Source organism: Vulpes vulpes, chromosome 7 (genome assembly GCF_048418805.1).
Source record: "Vulpes vulpes isolate BD-2025 chromosome 7, VulVul3, whole genome shotgun sequence".
NCBI classification, from domain to species: domain Eukaryota; kingdom Metazoa; phylum Chordata; class Mammalia; order Carnivora; family Canidae; genus Vulpes; species Vulpes vulpes.
In genome coordinates this window covers 36,597,097-36,620,829 of record NC_132786.1, presented here as the reverse complement: position 1 = coordinate 36,620,829, position 23,733 = coordinate 36,597,097, and the positions used below count along the sequence as shown (strand labels likewise).

Sequence of the window (23,733 nt, the reverse complement as noted above, 5' to 3'; positions counted from 1 at the left end):
TTAATATCTTAAACTCTTTCAGAAAAGTAAACCTGCATTTTACTTCTCTTGCAATCCTTAAGGAATTTCACAGAGAGATCAGAAATATGTAGTGGTGGATTGATTGGTAAATAAGCAAAATAGGGACTCAGGAAGGTCAGTGGGCCATTCTAGAACATGGTCAAGGGATGTGGTACCAGGATAGCAACAAACTACCAAGGAGAAATAAAATAGACATTGTATACAAAAGAGGAATTAAGACTCAATATATATTTCCTTGTAACTCCTTGGCATTGATAACATCAACTACAGAAATGTTAACAATAAGTTAGCTAATAGTTTTCATTAGGTACTACTGATACCTTCAAGAGACATAAACCATGTTTCCCCTCTTTCTTTTATTTCTGATGTGAAATTGTGGCCACGGAAAATTTTTGGAATGGTCCCTTTTGATGGAATCATTTACCCAGTCTGTGTCTACAGATATAAAATGTTGGGTATGAGATAGTTGCTTCAATGTAACATATATATAATGTCTCTATATATACTCATATACTCTCTCTCTCTCTCTCTCTCTCTCTCTATATATATATATATATATATATATATATCCCCACATATCCAAACATAACCTTTCCACTAATCACTGTATATGGACAACTGTGTCTTCTGGCTAAAGATCAGTGTAAACATTTCATTTGTTACATAAAAACTTGGGCCACGATCTTGCCCAGCTCAAGAAGTGCTTCATAACAAACAAGAAACTTCTATAACTCCAGCTAATATAAACTTTGCTTTTCAATTTGAAAATAAAGGATGGCTAATTTTCTCAATGTTGAAAAAAAAAATCTGTTGAGGGAAGTTCCCACTGCTGGAGTTTTGCTTGTAATCTTTGGCTCTGCATGAAGTCTCTGGACTCTGTTGCCATCCTTGAAAGTGGTTGTCCTATTCCATCAATTTCCTGGGCAGGGGATCAAACCAGCTATTAGGTGTCTGTTTGCACTGCATGAAAACAAAGTTTAATGTAAAGAAACTTATAGCTTTCCTGTGCCAAATGCCTCAGAAGCCTCATGTTGCCTGACCTCAGGCATTCTTTGAACTGAAAGAGGGTGGTTATCCTGTAGGTCTTTTGACCAGATCATCTTATCATGCTGGAGTCCTAATGACCACTGCCTGAGCATGATGAAGGGATCTTGAATGTGTATGTATTGTTCTGCTTGTTCATTATTTCTAATCATGGAAGATAGGGTGAATTGGCCATCGTTGTGGCATAAGGGTTGATAGCTTTACTGTGTTAATTTTTAGATTTCCTAGGCTGTATAATCTTTCCACAGAGCCCTTCAAAGCACTTGGCATTTGAAAATCAATATTAGACATGATCATTTCTTCTCTCATGTGTCATTGACCTTCAGAGACCACAAATAGGCCTAATCTACAAGCATCAGATTTCTAAACACATGTTTAGTGGAGAGAATTTCTCTTTCCTGGCTGAGGAATGCTAGCTACTGGTCTGGAGAAAATCTGCTTAGCAAATTGGAAGAGACCAGAGGATTAAATGCTATTGAGAACCACTTAAGCATTTTTCCTCTACACACAGTGTTGGGTATTGTAGCACAGAGCAAAAGAAAATCCTGTGTTTTGTTTTGTTTTGTTTTGTTTTCTGTGAGGTGTAGGTTGTGTGTGTGTGTGTGTGTGCATGTGCTTGCACTTATAAATTATTCAGTAGACCAATGAGATAATGTGAGAATTTGGCCTCTGAGAAAGAAATAAATGTTTTTAAAATAGAGCTAACACATATGCACAATGCAGAATTATATCAGGCATGTGTTAGAATATGGATCAGGTTTCCAAACATATATTTATGTCTATCTTAGGCTTAAAACAAAGTTCTATATATATCTTAAAAGTTTAGTATGGAATATATGAAACAAACCAAAGCCATGTTACTTCCTTTGTCGTATCATTAAGGCCCAAGACAGAGATAACTTACTATCAGGCATGATGTGTGAACTCTCAGATATTGGTCAGTATCTGAGTGAATTGGTCTCCTGGCCTGTAAGTTGTGGCCTTGGCCAGATTTGGGACAATGGATGCCATATGACTTGCCTACTACTGCCTCTGATTAGGTAGATCACAGAGCAGATGGTCCAAGTCTAGAGTCCAAGCTGCTATGGCTTTTTAGAAGGAAATATTTCTTTGTTTTCAAAAGGAGTTACCTCTGTTCTAATGTTCCTAGATTTTTTAGACTAATAATATAACATATGGTGTATGAATAAATCAGAGTCAATTAGGACTAAAACTCTCTCAGTACTGGATTATTCTGTACTTAAATAGCTTGCATTAGCAGCTAGAATAATGGAAACATATAAGAAATGCCTGTTCTTCCTCAGATTATAAGCTCCATGGAGGCAGGGGCCATATTTGCCTGATTTACTGCTATTCCTCAGTATTTCCACTGTGCCTAACACATACCAAGGTCTCAGCACCTCATTGAGTTGAAATGAATTATAATAGCAAGAACTGGGTTCTATATCAAATACTGGACAATCATGGTTCTCAGGGGATTTCTCTGGGTCAACACAGGGACAATGTGATGAAATGTGAGGAACAGTTAGAGTGATTACTTGACTCTGGTCACTGCCTAAAATTTATACTCCACAGCATTCCATACACACTACAGTTGCCGCCTCTTTTCCAAAGTCAACATATCATACCCATTGAAACACACACATTCATGCACACATGCACATGACACATTATCATTCCCTGAGCATCTGTGTTTTTTATATTTTCATGTCCTAAATTGTGTCTTCTAAATACATAATAAATATTTTTGAATTGATTTATAGTAAGGGCATAAAAGATATTTGACTTTCAGCTAGATTAAAATTGCTTAGTTCTGGTATTAGATTTTATCATATGTTGTTGGGAAACAAAAATTCAAGTTACTGTAAGTCTCTTCCTACATTTTCTCCCGTCTTTTCATTTTTTCTACCACAATACTAGTAGTTATTAAATCGCTAGTAGAATGTTCTTGAAAGCACTTGAGTTCCCAGAGCACAAATAGTCCTGGAACTTGGGACACTCTTCTTGGAGCTCACACACTGGGGGACCAAGACTTTGTCTGGTTCTGTACCACATCTGGATACATCAGGGGCTGGCTAAAAATGCCAAGTTGGGATCGACCCAGCAAGATGCCCATGAAAATAATGACATTACACTTTGCATAGGTTCATGATCACAACTGGAAATAATATAATAATTACAGCAGATTCTTAGATGACCATTGTATCACCTGTTGCCTATTTTCTTTCCTCAATTCTACTTTCTAAATTTATTATTAGATTTTGATGCTCATATGTGTGCATGTTAGTTTTTGAAACAGGATTTGAAGTTTGAGTGAAAAGTACTGCCCTTGTTCACACTGATTTTCATTATTCCATCTTCCATTTCTCTTCTCCATTGGCATGTCAGTGGTAGCAGAGTTAAGGCTGCCAATCGCCTGACTGGGGTTTTATAGCCTCTTCATGGAGACACTTGGCTTAGCCAACTAGGTGGAAAAATCCAAGGTTTAGACATAACCAAATTCAATCAAAGCCTCACTCTTTCCTTCTACCCTGCTTTTTGTTATATCTCATGACTGGCCCAGAAAGGTACAAATAGAGACTTTCCAGAAAAAGAATTTAAAAAAATCAAAGGAGAACAAATTGCTTTCTTGTTTTCTTGGATACTTAAATAAAAACCTCCTAAGTATTTACTTCTAATTTTCTCTGCCTTAATAGGATGAATCACATTCTTTGCTGCTGAAAATATTTTTTTCATCAAAATCAGGCATTCATATAATCATACAAGAATTATGTTTTCCATAAATACATATTAACACGATTCTAATTAATCTTGAATCTAAGTGTTTATTCCTCAAGTCCAGTACTCAACTTAGAAAGGCAGCATAACTCCCTACTGACTAGCTTGGATGGTTTCACTTCCCTTAGGGAAAAGCTTTGGCAAAATTCAAATGAGGCTTAATAAGAACTGTGGATTTCAAAGTCTATCATGGAATCAGGTCTGGTCTCCTGGATCCTCCTTATCTGTATTAAAAACAACATTCACAATGATAAGCCCAAGGTTTATCAGACTGTCAGTAATACAAACATATATATGTTAGAAAGATTTTCCCTCAAGATTGCTGCAAAAATTTTGAAACTTAATTTGTCAGGAAATTAGTTATTCCTTAAACTAAATTGTTTGGCACCACTAACAAAGGGCTGGTGAAAAGCATATTTAAGCTTCATGATTTGGTGGAAACCTTTTTTTTTTTTTTTTTTACAGAAAAGTTTGTTGCCATCAATCTCACCATACATTTGTTTTCTGAAAACAGTGTCATTTGATGCTTCTTCCATCAAATTAGTTGAAGTAAGCTTTTAAGTTGTGGAGAATGACTTTTAATTTCTCTGAAAAACTGAGAGAAGAAAAACACCATAAAAATATGTGGCAAAGAAAGGGGGTGGGAAAGGAGACTGAGAAATTATCATGAGAATTTAGTAAGAGAATTATATGCCTAGCAAGATGTGTGGTTTATATAGAAAGGTAAACAGTAATTTCCTTCTCTCCCTCTATACTTTACTTTTAGACCCCTTCCTTCTTTTTCTGGCAAGAATTTTGGCCAGAGCATAGTGGGTGGGCCAGACAGATTTGTTGGTCCCCGAAGAAAGGAAACGTGTGGTCTCATGAGACCAAGAGCCCAGTCAACAACACCAGCCACTGCTGTCTCCTTTAGAACATGTATGTTGCAGTTCGTGCAGAAGTGGCCATGAGTGCATTATTCTCTTCAGTGAGAAGTGTTTGTGTGTATGGGAGGAAGGAATTATATTGGGGAGAGTGTGTCAGTAAATTCATAGAATTGGGGCATTGGTAACCAACATTTATCCCAGATCTTTTGTGCAGAATTTCAATCTCATTTGAAGAAGTGACTAAATTGTATTGAACATTCTAGAGTGCTCGACAGAGTGTGTGCTCTATTATGAAATAAGTGGAGTTTCCCCACCTCACCTTCCTTTGGCTGGTTTTTTACACCTTAAAACTAACATGTAGGGTCAGCTTCATTTCTTTGGAGCTCTGAGGGCAATCAATTTGTTAAATCCACACTACCAATGATTTTGATATGCTTGCCATCATAACAAGGAATGATTTGTATTTTAAGGAGAATTTTACATGTATAAAGTATAATGTTTTAGGTGTATAAGATATAAGTTTCTTGATCTTGTTTAGTGCAAAGACACAGAAGAGAAATTTTTGATCAGGAAAACTTTCAGTTATTCCTTAAATGTCATTCCACTGTGTTGAAGAACTCAGCACACCTGAGTTATTGCTTTTTCACTCTCAGGAGTAAGACTAAGATCTAAGACATGTTATCTGGGAAGAGTTTAGACTTTTGTTTTTGCTTTACTTTTTTGGCTTTTTGAGAGAGAATGTTTAAAAATTATAAATTAAGCAAAGCAAGCATTGGGCTGATAGGAAAATAGAATTTTCCATCCATCTTCATACTCTTGCTGTGTGGTATCACGCAAGTTATTTGACCTCTCTGAATCCCCATCACCTGTTTTATTTTTAAATGGAAATATTAAAGGAAAAATTTTAAAAGATCATTGATACCTTGTTATCCATAGATTGATAGATGGGCAGTCTCCTGTACTGTTGATATAAGCTTTCACTGGTACAGCTTTCATAGAGGATAACGTGGTAGTATATACCAAAATGAATATTGTGATACCCATTGGCCATGCAATTTCCCCTTCCTATAATTTATCTTAAGAAGGTTATTAAGTAAACATAGCCAAATGTCTTTGTAAAGGTATTCACTGTAGCCTTATTGAAAATTGTGAAACAATTGGAAACAACCTAAATGTTTATCAGTAGTAGAATAGTTAACTAAATTATATATAGAAACTATAAATACAGTGGTCATTAAAATTTATAATGTATGGGTATATTGATTAGCATGGACAATTAGCAAAGCATATTAATGAGTAAAAAATATTACAAAGCCAAGTTCTCCTTCTCAAAGAAATGTTCCACCCACTAACTCCATCTTTTTAATGTCTTGAACATTTTATTTTGTTTTATTTAAATTCAATTTGTCAACATATAGAATAACACCCAGTCCTCATCTCATCCTGTGCCCTCCTTAAGGCCTGTCTTATTATTATCTACACAAAACCCATAGATTATCCCCTAACCTTTCTCATCTCTCATATCTAATCCATCATGAGGCCTTTTTTCTCTAAATGTCTTTCAAGTCATCTACTTCTCTTAAACTCCACCAGTATTCCCAAATCTAAGCTCGATGTCCAATTAATGATTGTGAAATGAACAATGAATATGACCCCATCTGCCACATTAATGCATCTGCCTACACATATTATGAAGAAAAAGATGCATGAAGGCGTATTCAAAGGATCAAATGTGGTACTGTAGGTGGTGGGATTCAGTATTATTTTAATTTCTTATTTGAAGTTTTCTGTATTGTTTAAATTTTTTTTAAATTTCCCTCCAAAAAAAACCAACAACTATTATGAAATAGGGATAATAACCATTACTCTACCATTCTCTCTGGGTAAACATAATGTTCAAATGAACTAATGCATGTAAAAGTCTTCTGTAGATATTAAAATGTTATTATTTGGGTTATTGTGAACCAAAATAATAATAATAATAATAATAGTGGTGATATTAATAAATAACAGTAGCTGCTCAAATTTCTTGAATACATGTGCGTAGTGCCTTGGTGGCATTAGCTTATTTATTTACTTATAGAGAGGGAGAGAGGTGAGGAGAAGGGGCAGAGGGAGAGGTAGAGAGAGAATCATAAGCAGGCTCCATGATGGGCCTCACAATCTGAGATCATGACCTGAGCCGAAATCAAGAGTAAGATGCCCAACCGAGTTACCCAGGCACCACAGGTGCATTAACTCATTTAAACCTCACAAAAGGCCTATGATATTATTAATATGTCACTATTACAATTTACTGTTAATAATATTTCAGAAATGAAGAAATTGAGGCAGATTAAGTAATTTATCCTGGCAGAGACAGCTAGGACAGTAGAATGAGGATTTAAATCAGTCAGACCTCAGGGTCTAAGCACTAACCATTATACCATAATCATAACACATTGAGGAAGTGGCAGAGGTAGAATTTAGCTCAAAATACCAGGCAGCCAGGGTGGCACAGTGGTTTGGCGCCACCTTCAGCCCAGGGCGTGATCCCAGAGATCCAGGATTGAGTCTCACATGGGGCTCCCTGCATGGAGCCTGCTTCTCCCTCTGCCTGTATCTTTGCCTTTCTCTTTCTCTCTCTGTATATCTCATGAATAAATAAATAAAATCTTTGGAAAAAGAAAAAGAAATATCAGACTCCTCCTACTACGAAGCCCCTAAAGAGGATCTCATACAGATTGCCTTACTAACCTCCTCAGTTAATTTAGAAAGATTTTCAGGCACTGTTGAATCATTTTGGAAGTAAGGCCAAGCCATGTGACAACTGTTGGAAGTAGTATAATAGACAGTTCTTATAAATATTTGAGGTGGATAACATGGGGAAGAAAGGAAAAACTAAAATTTGGGGAACATTTATTCTCTTGGCACCATAGAGATACCATGTCATTGAATCTTCACAGCACTCCAGGAGGTGAGTGTTCTTAATTTCAATTGTTTTCAACCTATAGACAAGGAAAATTAGATATGGATTTATTAAATAATGTATCTAGGTCTTTATAACAATTAAGTGGTAGAGTTGGAAACCCACAAAGACTCCCAAGACCACCTGTATTGTTCTACAGTTGGGCAGCTATCGCCCAGTGGCTGTGTTGTAGTTAAATCATTAAGAGGAAACACTTTGAGAAAATAAATATTTGCGGGCTTGAAAGCTGATCCTAGAGTTTACTAGTTGTGTATACTTAGGCAACTTATCATCTGGAGCCTTGGTTTTTTCTTTCTCAAAGTGAGAATAATGAAATTTTTCCTGCTTCTTAAGAAGAGGATTTGAGTCACTGTTTTTTTGATTACTCTTCAAAGCATCGTCTAAACCTGTGCAAGGGATTACAGAGATGAAGATTTGGCTTTAAGAAGCCTGGACTGTACTTTTCCCAAAGCTGTGCTGCCTCTTTTATGCTTAATTTCCAAAGTTATAATAAATGCAGCATTTCCTCTACTTGAATTTTTTTTTCCATCGTACTTGGTTTCTTCCTTGTCTTCTCAATGAAGCATGCTCACTCTGTAGTGGCTGGCCCTTGCTCGTGGGCACCACCTGGTCTGGAATGGTGCTCCCTCCCTCAGGAAGTTAATCAGCTTCAGTGTGTAGCATCCCCAGTCACTCAGCCTAAAGTGTGCCCTTCTGTTACCAATGTCCAAAATGCTGGACAGGTCATTTAATACAAATTACGTATTTTATTATGGGTGTACATGTTTTCTTTAAAAATAGGTTTATAATCCTTTAGGGAAGAGGATTCTTTTTTATCCTCATGGAAGATATAGCACAGGAGACACTTGGTATATAGTTGATTATCTTGATTTTAGAGAAAAAGGAAGAATAAGATAAAGTGGCCTCTGTGGGGCAGAGACTTCATAGTAAAACTGTTTACTTCAGCTGGTTGTGCTTGCTTTAGAGAATAAACTCATCTTTCCTGGATTTCAGTGTCCCAATTTGGAAAATGGAGTTTGGCCATATATTTTGTCCACCAGTTTTACATTAAAAAAAAAACTGATGGATGGTTATAAGCTCTTTGAAAACATAAAATGCGAGGGGAATACTAAGTGAAAAGACTGATCAATACAGAGTTCAGCTTTAAAATTCTTTCATCCACTAAAACTGATTTTCTTGGCAGTACCAGCAAGATCTGGAATTTTAAAAAAGTCATTCTTAAATATTTATTGATTGAATTTATTCATATGCATTATTACCACATCCATTTGCTTATAAGAAGAAAGTCATATATGTCAAATATAAGTCTCAAAAGACAATCAAATTAATGAAAATAATGTAAAGCAGTAGACTGCAGGGCATTTATAAATTGCATTTTTATTTATTGTTATGTACACAAAGGAAAAGAACAAAAGGTTGAAAGCCTTCTAGAGTGGTAATTGCCACAATTCAGTAAAAACACATTTTAATTTGAAAACTTCTGCTGAGAGTAAGTGTAGCAAAAGGAAAAGACACTTGGTCTATAGGCTCCTAAACATCTTTAGTACCTTTGAAGCTATAAGGAGAGTAGATCTTCAGTTTTGGCCCATATTAAAATAAAAGAGAAAAGTGTGAATGAAGTAGTATCCTTCTTCCCATAATTATTGCAAATTACCCCTATTTATTCTCTAAATTATCCTGTTGTGAATTATCCTGTTTCCTGATGGCCATAAACTAGGTTATAAATTTTTAATTGACTTAAGGTCCCAGTATTTGTCAACCTTTACTGTCAGCATTTACATCAACAAAGAAGATGGGATGTGTTGTGATATCTTTGTCATCTTTTCAGCTGTAAACTGGAATAATGACCAGAAAAAGATAAAATGAGGATTTCTTAGGAAAAGATGCCACAGCTAAAGGGGTATCTATATGAAATGGAATCCATTAGAGAGACAAGAGGCAAGTCAGCTGGTAAAGAAAAAAGTTTTATGTAACAGGAGTTTCACACGACCCAGGTACCAAGGGAAAAATTGACATGTTCCTAGCCCACAGAGATTCCTAGGAATTAAAGATTAGGCAGTATTATTTCTTGCCATATCTGGAGGCTACGTGATAGAAGTTCTTGAAAATGTCTGAGAGAAAGGCCAAGAGAAAGCAAAAGGGCCTGAACAGAGAATCTTAGAATCAGGCTATGGTTTGAAAGAAAAAAAATTTAAAAAAAAAAAGAAATAACATGAAATAAAACAAAATGACCTGCTAGATAAAAGGGCTACTGACACATGATTCTGCAAGTCAGAAGGAGGTCTGAATCAGGTAAGCACATCCAGAGTCGAGGTGAGGTAGGGTCAGGCATAGATCAGAGCTGCATTGACAGCAGGCCAATGGAAGACACTGGAGCCCTGAGTAAGTTAGATCCTAGGAAGCATGACTTCAAGGGAAAATGAGAGCAGTGAGGGTCAGAAACCCAAGTGGGATGTGGGTAAAAAGTGAAGGGAGAGAGCCAGATGAAGCAGCTGGAATCCGAAATTTGGGCAAGAAAACATGGCAACTGCCAGTATGTAGAAGAACAGGGGCAGATCTGGAGCTAAGCTTTTTCCTCAGGCCCCAAACATTAATATTTCACCTGTAAGACGCAGTGCCTTTGAGTGATCATAGAATTTCACTGTCAGGGATGCCTGGGTAGCTCAGTGGTTGAGGATATGCCTTCCGCTCAGGGTGTGACCCTGGGGTCCTAGGATCAAGTCCTGCATCAGGCTTTCCACAGGGAGCCTGCTCTCCCTCTGCCTGTATCTCTGCCTCTCTCTGTGTCTCTCATGAATAAATTTAAAAAAAACATTTTTTAAAGAAAAGAATTTCACTGTCAGAAAGGATTTCAGAAATCATCAGCAATGCCCTTCTATATGCATCAAGCCCTCTGCAGTATCCCAATGAGGAAAGTGGGAACATTTCACTGGAGCAGGGAAGACCAGGAAGAAATGAAAACTTCTCACCCAATTTATAAATGCCTTATCAGTGAGCTAGGTGAAATGAAGCAAAATTTTAAGATAAGACTCCAATTATTTGTATTTAGCTATTTATTTCATATCTAGAGAACCCCACAGATATAGTCAAACAACTTTTTGCACTATAGCAATCTTAATTGTTCATAATATTCTGATATTCCATCAGTGAGAACAGTCGCTGAACACTAAAGAGGAAACACTGTTTTCTCAGTCATGGTTTTTATGGGGAAATAGCTCTTCACTTTGGGTGTTGGTGATAGAGATTAACAAGTAGTAGGAACACTTGCAGCCCTTCTATTTGAAGAAACCCTGACTACTTTGTCACATATTCCAAGTTTAACTTTTATTTTTAAAGATAACAGATAAAAGAAACATGTTTGAAAAAAGACTCAAAGCCCTAGTTTTCATTATTTGTAAGTACTCTGCTTTAAGGACATTTAATTCACACTCACAATTCAGATAATGTAAGGGATGATCAATGATTATGGGATAATTTCCCATAAGATTTCTTTAAATAGTAAACTCCTTTGCTGCATGTAGTATATACATCAATTATACAGGATTTTTTCCGTAATATAGTCAGTCTTCAATTTATGAGAAGATGCTGTTTCACGAGTTGATTTTAAGTGAGCTGTTGGGGATCAAGAAGTGATTGTTCCAAAAAGTGAGTGTTGAATGGGTTAAGGTCAGCCTGCAAAAAGCACATTGCACTAATTAATCTATAAAGCATATTTGCTTATCTACTTTTAGGTCAAACATTTTTTTAATTAGATAAAAAGCCATGAACCCCCATCTAAGTAAATCTGCCTGATATAGTATACACACACACACACACACACACACACACACGCACACACAAAAAATTGGTGTGAAATTTGAAGGGAGTAGGGGAATCCACTCAAATATACCCAAGGTAAGAGACCCAAAAGTAGAGAAGAATAAACACCATATATAACAGTAATTCTTTGTAAAAAGGCATACTATATATTGGCTTCAGGTGCTAAGTAAGAAAAGGAATTCTTCATCTGCCACATGGAAAACAGCAAAAGCCAGGAGGTTCCTCCAATTCTAAAAATTCAGTGGAATCTTCGTGCAGCAGAAGTGGTTTTGGGATTTGTTTTGTTTTGTTTTGTTTTCATGTTAGCCCCAAAAAGGACCAGCTGCTTTCTAATCAATTGTTTCAACTAGTTGCTTTTAAGTCAGGGTTCCCCTTCACTGTCCACTGAGATGGACTTTCTACTCTTTAGAATGAATGAATAAATCCATTAGCAACAATGAGAAACCAGTGAAGTGTGAAGCAGTCTCTGGCACTTTCTCATAGATCCTGTGGCAAAAGGGGCAAAGTGCAGAGAAATGCTAACACTGCATACTCAAGGGTTTAAAGGAAGACTCAAGTGAGACAGACATTTTGGGGACTTCTTCCAAGTGATCAGAGGGGTAGGTGGGAGTGCTGTGAGGCCTGGAAGGAGGGGGCAGTAAGAGATGGGTAGGAGTAGGGGATAGTGCAAGGCCAAACTCCCAGCCAGCTCTAGAAGCAGAGGAAGGAGGAACTCCAAGATATACACCTCCTTTATGACTTACCTCTTCCCTCACTACCATCAGCCTCTCTTTTCCTGATCTGCCCTAGCCAACTCTTCTCTGAAGAGAAGGAAGGCCATGTACAGAAAGAGAGGAAAGAAAAGAAGTGAATACCATCTTGTGCTTCTGAGGAAGAAGATGAGGGGAGAGTGAGTTCATGTCTCGGTGGTCTACTGGCTGATGCTACTACTCATGGTGGAAGGTGTGCAGTAAAAAGTGTTAGGCATATGCCAACCAACAACTCCCTGGTATTCTCTTGTCGGGAGCAAAATATTACATAAAATTTGTTTTGTAAGTTAGGCATTCCAATTAAAAGCTATAAAGGAATCTTACTTGGATCTGAATTCTCGTGCATGTCTGACATCCCAGAAAGTCTTAAGGTTGGAAAACTTCAAAGTCTAAGGAAGAAAGGGAAAGTAGTATTCTTTGAGGGATATCAGAAGAAATCTAAGTAAGCACAGGAACTAGATGACTTGAAAAGTAGAATGGGAGGACTTAGTAACAAGGTAGTTCTAAGGATCACATAACCTCCCTGGCTGCTGAGCTTCCTTCCAAGGCAAGCAGCTAGAAATGGTTATCTTCTTCAATCCAGATGTTGGCACCAAGTCCTACCGAGGGCATGCTTTTGGGCAAACAGCAAGTATGTTCTTTGGTCAAGTTCTGTTCATCTGAAACTTGGTTCTCATTCTCTCTTGGCTGCTTCACCTTCCTGATTAGGGGAATGGAAGTCTGCATCATTTAGATAGCCCAGTCAACAAACAGCAGAAAAATCAAGAATTCCAAGTGGATCAGTTAGCTCTGGATCATACTGAGGAAATACAGTGCAACTTTACAACTTTACAATCCTTCTCCCTCCTTCCTTTCTGCCTCCGCCTCTCCTCGCTTTTTTCCTTCAGTGTTAACTTAGAAATACCTGATGGTTTTTGTATGCTTCCTGCTTTTCTTCCTTTCCCTCCCATCCCTCCTTCCTTCTCCCCATCCTTCCTTCCTCCTTGCCTCCCCCCTTCCCTTCCTTATCTTTCTTGTTTCCTTCCTCAGCAAGGTCTTCTTACCAGTTTCCACCCATTTTCTTATGTGCAGTACTTTTTGAATTCTAGCCATCTGTTAATATAAGGCAGTAAAAAATGTTGAAGTCACATCAAATTCCACTTTCTCTGCCAGTTAAAAATACAGATGCTTCCTGTTTTATGCTTTCTTCTCACTTTCTCTGGAGTTTAAACATGAAAATATGTTCAATGATAAAAACCAGCACATATCCCCTTTCATCAGGAAACATATTCCAAACAATGAAAGGTAGGGTTATTTTCCCAAGTCCAACCAGGATATTTAAATGTTGGGTGGAATCATACATAGAACCATAATTTCATAGAGCAAGAACATAATTATTCACAACTATCACATTTTGTAGATGAAGAAATTGAGATCGCAGGGAATTGTAATTGTTCTCAGATGTGCTGCTCATAGACTTGCCAAAGTTCACATCAGCTTAAGTTTTCACCCAACTCCTTGGGCCTCAGTTCCTCCACAATGCTTTTTGCTGTCCACTGCTTTTAAAAAAGGGTTCTTTTGGCTACTGGAAGAGGCCAAATTGTTGAGTAATGGAGCATTAGCTGGAAACTCAGTCAGTGTGCTGGAGTGCAAAAAAAGCAATACAAGACTGAGAGTTCAGACACCTGGGTTCTAGTTACAACTCCAGTACTAACTACCTGTCAGACCTTGACAAAAATTTCTATTCTTAATTCACATAGAGGCTAGGTCAAATGATCTCTAAATTTCCTTTCAGGTCTTTGAATCTTGATTTTTTTTTCCCTTCATGTTTCTGCTGACTCAGAGTATTTAACCTTGGCCAAGTTATTAACTGGTATAACTCAATTGTTCCCAGTGCAAAGGGAGAAAACATATTCCCATATTTTCCTAGCATATAGATACTAATTGATCTTGCATTAAATGGACTGTCTTTAGAAATCACAGTTAGTCTTTTATATCGATAGACAATTAGTTTCTAAAGCTGGAATAAGATAGTGGTCATACCATTGAGCAATGTCTCTGGCTCTGGTTACATTAGAAAATACTGTATTGACTATGATTCTCATTTCTCCTTGTTTCCATCATATCTTCTTACGTAAGTTGTTTTAACTTTTATATTACTTTAGTATGGCATGCTGTATGTCACCGTGTTCTCCCCATCCCTTCTTATATGATACTATTCTAGTATTTCCTAACTCAATGATAAACCAGCTCCTCACTCATTGTAAGATAGAAACCTCATCACTGGTTTTATATTCTTACTTCCATATCCGATGATTCACCAAGTTGTTCTTGGTTTTATGTCCCCATGTCATTGAACTTCACTTCTCTATCTCTCTCCCACTATATCCTAGTCTAAGCTACCATTTCCCTTCATCTGAGCTGTTCTATTCCACACAGAAGTCAAAATGATTATTTCAAATTGCAAATTCAAACATGTCACCCCTAAGCTAAACATGGCCTAACCACCTCCCCAGTGGCTTTCCCATTGCTCTTAAGATAAAGACCAGGATCCTTATCAAGACCTACTCTGTGGGCAGTTCTTGGCCCCCTGCCTCTGCCTCCAGTCTCCTGGTTACCCCTAACCTGTTGCTATCCTATCTTTGGAGACACAGACCTGCTGTTCCCTGTGATTACACTGCTCTGTCTAGCAGTCACCTAGTTAACTCTTATTCTTCTGTGTTCATATTAATGACCATGTCCCAAAGAAGCCTCATCTGACATCCCTAAATCATATATGTTGTCATGCCACCCTGTATCCTGTATCCTTGTTTTTGTTGCACTTGACATTGTCATAATTTTACATTTGCTAAATAATTTTTGGATAATTTATCACTCATTAAACTGTAAGCTCTATGACACTATCTATTTTTCTGTCACCATTATAATCCTATAGCCTAAGACAGGTAGTTGGTACACACTAAAATGTTGAATGAAAGAGTCAATTAATGCATGGAAAAAAGAAATTCAGAGGCTATCTCTTCATCCCCTCACATACAGGGTTGGACCCAAAAAAGGCAATTAATCTAGGTTAAAAGAATCATAAGTCAATGATCATTATGTCCACTAGGATAGGAAGTTCAGAGAATTTTTTTTAAATACTAACATACAGAGTGAATGTTTTTTTAATAAAGGAACAATGCTATTAAACACAAAATAACTGTTGATCAATATAGCCTCCAACCAAGTCCCAATATACTGTGAAAAGAGTATGCCAAGACAAACTATAAGTACCATAAATTCAAGTAAGATAGAAATCATTAAAAACTAAAGTCACCAGGAAATGCTCCTAAGAGCATACACTTGAACTATGCTTTGAAAGGTAATTATAGTTAGAACTGGGGAGTGTATATGGCTTGTTTCTTAAAAATCTGCTTATGTGCTGATCATTCTCTACTTACACTTTCCACCTGGCTCTACCAAACTTGTTTTCCTCTGATGTTGGCATCTCTGGATCATATCAACAGGACTCCCGTGTCTCTGTCTTCAAGTTCAGTTTGCCAAAGAGACACTAGCAGGAGTTTGAGGGCAGAAGGAGAGAGTTGTAGGCATCCATTTCCCCATGAACCCCTCTTGCTTGGACATAGTTGGCAGTAGCTAATTTCTCATTCAAAAGCCATAGCTCCTATTGGATGCTCCCTTCTTATAGCTACAGTTCTCAGTGGGTTACTCCTTCACACCTAAGAGTGGTAATGACTTTCTGATGCTCTGATCTCTATGATATACCTAAACTGTTTTTATGTATCCATTATGGGAATGTCATGTACTTACTGTCAAGAATGAGAGATTGGGGTAAAAAAAAAAAGGGTAAAGGAACTGTCAGCCTGTTCATGGGAATTTTCTCAAATTATAGTTATATTTTTGTCCTCTTCTTGTTTGTTCAGTTTAAGTGCTACCTACGCTTTATCTCAAAGTGAGAGTCACCTTAAACTGGTTATCACGAGCTATCCAGCAAAATTAAACTTGTTTCCTTAAGTAAAATAGAATAAATTGGGACAATAGAAAATAGAACACCCCCTCACACACACACACACACACACACACACACACACACACATATACACATACACACTATACTGAATGGATCTTCAAAGATAAGCCAGTAAGAGAAAAGCCCTACACCCCTGTTCCTCTCCCTAGTAAACACATACAAACATTCCAGTTAGTGGAAGGAGCAAATTTGAGACAGCAGCCAGGCCGGAAGGGTTGGGAGCTAAGAGGAGGAGTGGAGAAGAGCACAATTAGGGTCCTGGGGTTTGAACCCAGAAAAAAGCTGCTCTGTCACAGCCATCCTGATTGTCATATCCATCTGAGAACATTACCTACGTACCCTTTCCCCCACTCCTCCTGCAGAAGGGTTTAACAGGGATCAGTGCTACCGAACCACGGTCCTGAGAAAGCCACTACCACTTCATCTGCCATCAGGCACACCCATTGTAAGAACAAGAATGCCAAGTACATACAAAAGCCTTCCTAGAGACCAACCTTAGAGCTGACCAAGAAGTAAAAGCACTAACTGATCAATCACTTACCTATCAGCATTGTCATCAGTAGTAGCAAACCTGGTAGCTTAGCCAGAATTGTGTAGAACTACAAACTGCTTAACTTCTAAAGTCCATTGATTGGTTGGCTAAAATTAAGATATTACATGGGAAATGGGAATAGAATTATTTCTTCTAAAATTATTTCCAATCTTGTTTAAATAAACATTGCTTGATGAAAAATACAAAATATATGTAATAATCAGAATAATTGAACACATTGAATAATGTCCTTTGCCAAAAAGGCTTACACTATTACATTGGTTAAGAGGTAAATTAATCTGTGTAATCTTATTATAATAGTCCTAGTAATCATAATGGAATGAATCACCCTATATTATAATTATGATTCAAATATATATATATTTTGGAGATCAACTTTTTCATGATGTATTGGAATGGAATGTGGTAATAGGAGAGCCATGGTTTTGGCTAACACTTTAAATATTCTGAGTCAAGCTAGCACAATAGTAGAATTCATTTTCTCTGCTGACTTATTAAATGTCCAAAGAAGTATCTTGGGGCAAATAAATAAGTATATGAATTTGGCATATGAAGAGAATGTATTTCTTCCCCTGTGAGACATCTTGTGAGAGCCAAGAGGGGGGAAAGAGTGGAATAATGACTGTGGGAGTGCTGGGTTCATTTAAAGGGATAAGACTAAAGGAACAAATTCATATATGCAAATAAAGGATAATAAAAATAGCTCATACTTGGTAAGTACTTGCTGTGTGTCCAGGAGCCATTCTAAGAGTTTCCCAGCATTAGTTCACATTTATCTTCAAAAATACTCATGAGATAAATCATTATCTTTACCTTCATCTTCAGATGAGGAAACTGAGAGTCAATAATGTTAGAGACATGTCCAAGGTCACACCAGTAGTAATTTGTGGAACTGGGATTTCAACTCAGCCTGATTCCAGAGCCTTTGCCCTTAACTATAAAGTGAGAAAAAGTAACATCTTCACATTCAGGACATTTATATATGTATATACACACACCAAACATCTGGAGGCAACAAGGCCCACATCCGGTTTGGTGCTAATGCCAAAGTACTTTGGGGATTTCTTTTATGAGCAAGGGATTTTAATCTTGTCAGCTTTTGGTTGTAATTAAATTTCTAATGTCCATATTATTAAAATGTATTAAAACAAGCAAGACATTTTACATGTCTTGTAGAACATCTCCATTTACAAACACTAATATAATAGATGGGGTCTTATCCATTCTTTATGTGGTAATTACTAACATCCTATTGAAAAGCCTTAAGAAGGGGCTGCTGAGTAACTCAGGTGATAAAACATCTGCCTTTTTTGGGTAGGTTATGTATCTGCCTTCTGCTTAGGTCATGATCCTGGGAATGAGCCTCAGGTCAGGCTCCCTGCTCAATGGGGAGTCTGCTTCTCCCTCTGCCTCTCCCTCCACTTGTGCTCTCTCTCTCTCCTACTCTCTTCTTTCAAATAAATAAATAAAATCTTGTTTAAGAGGCTTAAGAAAAATTCAACTCTATTTGTGGACTTGAGTACATATATTTCAGTATATTAATGCCTTGTGTTTTAAGAATGTTCCTAACTCACCTTGAAAATTGATATTTTAGGTGATTCCCACTTTAGAGATGGAGAAAGTTGTGGCTGTAAGTGTTAAAGCCTGAAATATAGCCAAAGATAATTAAATCCACACTTTGTTTCCCTCATGAGATCACACTGATATCTTTAAGCATCACTGAGGGGGGGAGTTAGCACTCCAGGTCTTCAGTTTCTTACCGTAAATTAAGACTTAAGAAAATAAATGTAAATACTTTGCCACATGTTTCACTGGATTAGAATTTCTGTTGTTCTGTGTTCTAATCTAGCTTTACTCATCATTCCCTCATTAATCACTGAAAGGGTTAAAACAATTATATTTCTAATCAAATAGTTGACATGATTTGAAATTGGTGAATCATTGGATGAATTATGATTGCAAATTCTAAATGATAAAACAATGAGAAATTTGAGTCTTTGGCAGAGGCTCACTGAATCAATTAAGGGCTATAATACAAGCTGGCTGAGATGGGCCCGGAGCCCATTAATATATATATAAATATGTATATATTTGTGTGTGTGTATAATAAAAGAGCCACCACTCATGAACCTGAAATTCTAAAATTAAGTGTAGTAGATATATATTAGAGCATCCTCAAATGAAAAATAATTTGATTATATAAAAAAATAGTATGCAACATAAAAACATTTTATCTGTGTATAGGCATTTTGTTGGTGTACAGTGCATGCATACTTGAAAAAAAAGAACACTTTATTATTTTTATGATTTAGTCAGGGCATGCTAAATTAAAAAGATACCCCCAAATCTTAGTGTTTTAATACAACAAAAACTTGTATATTGTTGATTCAAATTCTAGCACAGTTGTTCTTGGTTGCTTTGCTCCTCTAAGAAGTGACTCAGAGATCTGTCCTAAGCTGTAATGGAAGAAGACAGCTCCTTTATCTTGCCATATCGCTTCAAGGTCACTCTAGCACTATGAAACCCGCATATTGTAGGCAGAATGAGAGTGTGAAAGAAGACACGTGTGCACATATACACCCCCACACACACATTCTTAACTGCCTTGGTTTGGAAGTGACACACAACCTTCTACTTATATCCCATTGGTCAGAATTAGTCACATGGTCCATACTCACTTCTAAAGAGGCTGGAAAATGTAGTTTGGCTCTGTGCTCAGGAAGAGAAAATGAATTTGTTGTTACTCATCTACTCAGTCTCTGTGATAGCAGTGGTTCAGATATTGTGCCAGTGAAGATAAAAATAATTCTGTTCATTACATTACATAAGATGAATTGATTTAAGTAAAATAAATATGCATACACTTCTCTCTTACCATAGTGAAGCAAAATGCAAAGCGTATTACTTAAGCTACCGATTTCAAGATTTGCCTTTATAAACTACCTTCATATGTCTCAAAATTGATATGACAGAAATATTATACCTCAGAAAATATTTTATCCATCATCATGGAATGTGGGCCACCTAATCTATACCTGAAAATTGCCAACATATCTGGACCAAAAAAAGAACAGATTAGTCATCACAATTTTGTAAGAATGTCTGTAAATGTTTCACCTTGAATTCAGTTGTATTATTATTTCATAAGCAGGGATATAAATTGGGCTAAAATATGCATGATGATGTAGCAATTTATGGCAAGATTGTTGTATTTTTAGACTAGGAATAAAGTGTGAAAAAATATTTTCTAGGAACAAAATTACCCCAGGTAAATGAAATTTAGAAAATTAAAAAATATTTTTAAAATGAGAGTATCACAGATACTGTAATGAAAGGCCTCAGTTCCATGGGAAATATTTGGCACTTGATCTCATCAAATTTTGAATTATAATGTCAACTCAAGACTCTTGAGTTATGATTAACCATATGTGCTTTGTGAGTTGGAGAGTGGGTTAGCAAATTCAGGATTCAAAAATACTGTGGGATCTACTACTGTGCTCTTTTGGATTGTAAGTTTGAAAGAAAGTTGCTGCCTAGAAATATGAGCTGTGTGTAATTACTCCCACCTGCTGGGTAAAATCTTTATTACATGGGCGTTAAACTTCACTGCCAGGGTGGGGTAAGAAGGAATGCAATCTGACCCAACCTCATCACAGGGCTTGTAAACATGATCCTTGCTTCAAGGTGACTCTCGACCCTCCCTACCAACTTCCAAATGTGGAATAAGTCAGACTGGAAAATTCAAAGCAATGCTTATCCTGTGAACAAAGTGAGACTTATTTCTCCCCCAAAAGATCAGCAAGTGGAGAGAGACTTGGAGGGACCAATGGATCCACCACATTTATTCAATAGGTGATTCAGCTGTAAAAAAAAAAAAAAAAAAAAAAGAGAGAGAGAGAGAGAGAGACAGTAAGAGGACTCTTCCAGCTGGTCCTCAGCTCTAGCTTTCCAGCCTGTGGACCTCAATGACAGGAACTTACCCTTGGTCACTGAGCACGCAGCATGCACTCTCCCTCAGACCATCTTAGTGTATGTGGGAGAAACAGAGATGAGCTTCCAGCTCTCAGGGGTACACTGTTTGGTGAAAGATAGTAGGAAACCACAAGAATACAATACTGTCTTTGATGAGATGTGCATCAAAGTATGGGCAGACTTTTGTTTCTAAGTGGTATGGAAGTTTTCTGAGCATATAAAATCTACCAACATACAAACAAACTCACAATATATAAGCATCTATTATATTAAAAACTCCTTTGAGCCTTGGCAGGAGGTGAAAGAATTTGGGGGAAAGGCTTAGCAGCAAACATGGTTTAGATTTTGTTTTATTTTGCTTTGCTCACCAGCCCCCCACCACTAGTAGCTCAGGAAGGAGAGTTCCAGATATGTGATCTTACTCTTTGGCCTGCAAGAATGGGGTCACAATCCTTCATTGACGTCTGAAGTGTATAGCCTCTCCTTCTTAACTAATTTCCTTGGCCCCAGCCCCCAAACAAAACAGACATAGTTAACAAACGTGAAGACACTACTATGCCAACAATATAACTTATTTTAGGTTCCTTGGCCCTTGAGGTTTGTTTGGCTGTTGCCTGATTGACAAAGCTGAATTGCATCCTTTTATGATAAGAAGTTGGTTAAATTGCAGGCTTGGTTTTCTGTCCTTCAACAACTCAAGTAAAGAGAAGTAGATCGGGGACAATATGGAGTTCATGTACTACCAGCTCCTGAAACTGGCAGTGGCAAGCCCGGTGTGTGTCTATACGTGGGTGCTCACACACATCCAGTTCATTTCTTCTTTTTCTTCTTACTTTTATCTTCTCACTTTACTCCCCCTCCAATCTTTTAATCATTCTTCGTTCTATATGATCCATTGCCTTCATGTCTTCTTTCTCCTTTTTCTCTCCTCTATGTGCCTTTTTTCTCCACTCATTTAATCCAACCTGCAATCAGCTGTAAACACCAAGAAAATGCTAATTTCATTGTCTCTATTTGAACAAAATCTCAACTAAGGGAAAAGCTGACTATATCTGTCTTCAGTATCTATCTTTGAATTTGGAGGGCTTCTTGCCAAGAAAATTATCTTCTGAAAATCCTTGGATCTTGCTGTCTTCATGAAGCACACCAGCCAATAAGCTGCTTCCTGACATGAGCTTGAATATCTGGGTTGACTTTTGCTGCTAGCTGTTCCAGACAGTGAAAGCAGACACTCTAGGCCAGTGTTTCTCAGATAGTTATATTTTATGGGACAGTAAAATCTCCAGAAGAAAAATGAAGAGACTCATATAGATTGCCTGTTATTTACATTTTAACAGGCAAAACACTTTTAAAAACCATTCCATTGCCACCATTATTTCATAAAAGGGATATTTTAGGAATGATGTTCTCAACATAAGTTGAGTAAATTTAGCCAGTGAAAAACTCACTGCTCTGCCTTTATTTTTTTCATTTTACTGAAGATTGGATATGGCTATCAACCAGCACTGATACAGCACTGGGTCCTTAAGTCCCATAAAATTGTTCTTTTTCCCATACAAATGGTTAATGCCTTGGGACTGATTATTCTTCCTCTCAGGGGGTTTTTATATCCTGTTGCCTTTATATTGAGGATCTCCATTTCATCCTTGGAGTTTCAATGTCCCAAAGGTGCTGGTGGTAAATTGTTAGTCCCAGTGTCTAAATAGAGACATTAAGAAATAAAAAGAAATGAATTTGACCTAACAGAAAAGCTAGTAAATGGGTCAGCTGTATTTCCGCATTTTTCCCCACCGTGCAAGGCAGTATGGTAGGAATTGCAGGCCTGGGGTGGATGGTGGAAGAAAGGAGTAGGGAGCAGGGGAGGTGGTTCATGAGGAACACAAATAGAAGACATGGTGGCCCTTATCCTGGAGCAGATTGCAATCTCATACAACAGACAGGTGGCCAGTTTATAGGAGACAGACAGTAGTAACTGTTGAATAGAGAAATAAGAAAAGTACTATTAGAGGGCAGAGGAAGGAATAATTCATTTCCCTGAAACAATCAAGGAAGAGATCACAGAAGTATTATGTGTAATTATTCATTTGTATGATTACTTGTATGATTTGTATGATTACTTGATAACTGTTTCTCTTCACAGCTACCACATCAGATATGTGAACCTTTATATCTCAGTCCTTAGCATAAGCATTCATTATAGTTCATAACCCAAAAATTTGCCTGAATGATGGAACGAATGCCTATAGTGATAGGTGCTGCGAAAGATATCAAGAAATTGAAGTTTCATACATTGCCCTTAAAGCATCTGCAAGCAGATAGATTCTCAGACATGGCAGATGTGTTCACTGAGCACATTGCTTGTGTACAAGATCAGAAATGGTCATATTGACTTACTTATTTTATTCTGTAGTGGAATAATTTTATCCCCACTCAGCTTTTTCTTAGGCACGGGTTTTGATGCCATATTTATCAAGACATTTACTTGGAAGTGGATGTCATGCTGTGAAGAACCATTATAGAAAAAAGTTATAGCCACTGCCAAGTAATGACTTATGCTGGGCAGTTGTTTAAAAGGCCGATTTTATTCATTTTATTTGCTATACTCTTGTACTACCTAGGAAAAGGGGGAGGAGGGGAGGACAGCAATCTTTTTCTTTTTCTTTTTCTTTTTTTTTTTTTTTTTGGAGCCAGTAATTATTTGCAGAGGTCTGTTCACAGCTCACACCTGAGAACAGGATCCTATGTTAGACAGTGGCTATGGCGATATTTATACATCTCCAGATTGTAGTTTGCCAGTTGAAATGCAGACATTCAGAAATGGCTTCATTGTCATTCTTTGTTTTTGTAATATTATCCTTGGCTCAACAGATTCATTTTTTTTCCCCTTCTTCCACTGTCAACACTGTTTTAGCAGTGAGTTATATTATCCGGTGACATCAGAGGAAGCAAAGTTA

General features: G+C 37.2%; 1 protein-coding gene across 6 annotated transcripts in view; it reads left to right on the top strand.

Annotated features, from left to right (window-relative positions):
- Positions 1 to 23,733, top strand: part of NRG1 (neuregulin 1) — a 1,080,326-nt gene that overhangs the window by 513,646 nt on the left and 542,947 nt on the right. The window lies entirely within an intron of this gene.